The sequence below is a fragment of the Vitis riparia genome, chromosome 18, assembly GCF_004353265.1.
Source record: "Vitis riparia cultivar Riparia Gloire de Montpellier isolate 1030 chromosome 18, EGFV_Vit.rip_1.0, whole genome shotgun sequence".
NCBI classification, from domain to species: domain Eukaryota; kingdom Viridiplantae; phylum Streptophyta; class Magnoliopsida; order Vitales; family Vitaceae; genus Vitis; species Vitis riparia.
This window is the reverse complement of record NC_048448.1, coordinates 5,997,817-6,000,843: the sequence shown is the minus strand read 5'-3', so window position 1 is coordinate 6,000,843 and position 3,027 is coordinate 5,997,817.

Genomic DNA, 3,027 nt, shown 5'->3' with positions numbered 1-3,027 from the left:
CTCAAAATTAGGAAGTAATTATACTTTTCTTTTTCTTTTTTTCAATTTTTTTAAGTAATAAAGCAATGGAATCCACCTTCCTTTGTCTACAATGATATATTCGTTGAATGGGTTGTCATCCACGATTTCAAAGTCAATGTGCCTCCCTCAGTTCCATCGACCATACCCATCTCTGCATGCCACTCTAAACCTCCAATAAATAAATTGTTAAGATTCTTCAGATTAAATCATATAATTTCATCTCAAAATTAAAACTTTACCGGTTCAGATTGAAGAAAGCGAGAAAAAGCGGGAGGCGTGACGTGGGTGGAGGCGTGGAGCCCATTCCACACTTGGGTAGGACTTCAGACTTCAGACTTCAGACTCACACCATCTAGACATGGGCTTTATTATATTTTAAATTTAAACATTTTCAGACTTTTAAGTTTTAACTGTATCATCATGTGGGAAGCCCCCAACCCCAAGGCAAGTTTCCTGACCATTACGAAATTCCCAGGTTGTCCTCCCTTGTCCCTCCAGCCCTCACATTTTCCTCTCTTTACTAAATGCGGGGCCCACTCCTTTCTCTTCTAGATATTTTTCTTTTTTTATTATTATTATTTTTCCCTCTCTTTTTCCGAGCACTTCATTTACATCGGAATCTGTAAACCAACGTAATCCGTTGGCCCACCCAGATGTGACGGAAATGACATCGCTCATGATAGATTTTTTTATTTCAAAGTTTAATTCTTTTAAAATTAAAATTCGCAATAGATGTAAATTTGTCCATTTGAATGGACCGACCCCGTCCACTCACCGAAATTTCTATATATTTAACTGTCCACCCACGGAAACTTCTATATATTTAACTGTACTGTAACTTCGGCCACATGGTAATTACTAATTAGTCATCTGCTCAAAATCGCCATTTAAACTCATCCATGGCTGTGGTGTGATGACATGACATGAGCGCGGTTGGATCAAGATCAGACGGTGTGAAATACGTTGTATAATCTTGATGATCCAAATCTGATTAATTGTCGAATCCGACGTGGCATCCATTAGGCATCCTTGTTTTAATATTCAATTATAGGTCACCAACCCAATGAGCAAATAAATGTAGATTCAGGAGTCTTCCATATCATAAATGATTATTATTATTTTTTTATTTTTTTGACCTAAATAATGAGAAATTCTTTATCATGTCTAAGATATTTGAATACATAGAAGAATATTCCATGATATTCCTTGAACTTGCCTGTTGTCAGAATTTGAACTTATCCATTGGAAAATTTATTAAATAAATAAATTTAGTTCGGGTTTTTTAATTTTACAAGCTCCGAAAAAAACGTATGTGGGATTTTTTTCCTTTTAATTATAAAAGAAGAAAAAATGTAACAGAAAATATCAAGAGATGAACAAAATCAATATTTTCATAGATTGAGAGTAATAAACTATTAATAATATTTAATTTTCTAAATTTAGGAAATAATATTTGTTTTTTAAAGAGTAATTAAATGTTAATAATATTTAATTATTTTAATTTATAATGTAATATTTGTTTCTCTTAATTTTATGATATTTATTATTGCTTTATTCGTATAATTAATAATTCAGTCTTATAAATTCTTGAAAATAAATAAAAATTATCAAACTTTTCCTATTATAAAGTTTGGAATTATCAATATTCTAACTTTCCATCAATATTCTTTTTTAGTTTGATATCCGTTATTATTCTTTTTAATTTTATTTTAATCAAACTAAATGCCACAAAATTTTCAACTATATTGAAATCAAATCATTCTCTTAGTTCGAGGCTATAGTGTATTAGCATTTTATCAATGCTATATCATTTCTTCATTGTTATTTCTAGTTTGATTTTAATCAAACTAAACATCACAAATCATCCTCTCAATAAGTGGTTTTGATGTGTAGCCAATCATTAGTGTTCTACCATTTCATCAATGTTATTTATAATTTGATTGAAATCAAGCTAAACATTACAAATTTCTTATTGTGGCAAAATTAAATCATTATTTTAGTTCATGGCATCAATGTTCTTCAACATCTATTAAAGAGATTCAAAATGACAAGGGGAACAAAAATGTGTACAATATTAGATGTTTTTTTTGTCAAATACTAGTGTTCAAGTAATATCCCATGTACTTCTCCATAGAACGGGTAGATGTCATAGATAATGAATTGATTTTTTTTATACTTTTTTCACTTTATCTTTGTTATTATCATTCATAATAATTGATCGACGAATAAAAAATTTTCAATTGATATTTTTGTTTATTCCAATATCTCGTAAAAATTGGAACTTAGGTAAGTGTCTTATAAACATATGTATAATAAAGAATATACTTCATTTAGCTCTTTCATGCATACTATAACTAGTGATTTCGATTTTCTACTAATGGTTTCAACTATAACCTTGATCCTGTATTTGGTATAAGCAAGATATGACTTATTTGAAATTAATTGAACAAATAATTTATACAAATAAAATTTTTCATGAAATTTCATGTACTATATAAGTTCCTTGTCATGATCAATTCTTAGTCATTATCGTTCTTTTCCCATTTTCAAACAAATTGAAGTAATAACCTATCCACAGAGAAAATATGTATTTCTCTTTGGATAGGTTACTTCAAGTACGTGATTACAATAATCACGTAGTCATAATGGAGCGGCCATTGTCCTATAGAAAGCCACTTTAATTATTATTATATTTGAAATAAAATTATTAAATTTTGTATTCTTAAAATATAATTTGAAAGGGTTGGAAATTAGTAGAGTGGAACTTCAGCCACATATTAAGATTAAGTCATCTGCTTTGAATCTCCATTAAATCAATGTAACTACTTTATAACTAACAAATCATCCATGTCTATGTTCAGATGTTGAAGGTATAACAGATCTTGCTGACCCATATCTGATTGATCATAAATAGTATAATCTGAAAATTGTCCAATTAGCCTTGCTAATTTTGTATGTGTCACGTGACATGCATCCAGTTTCCTTGTTTTAATATTAATATTTAAT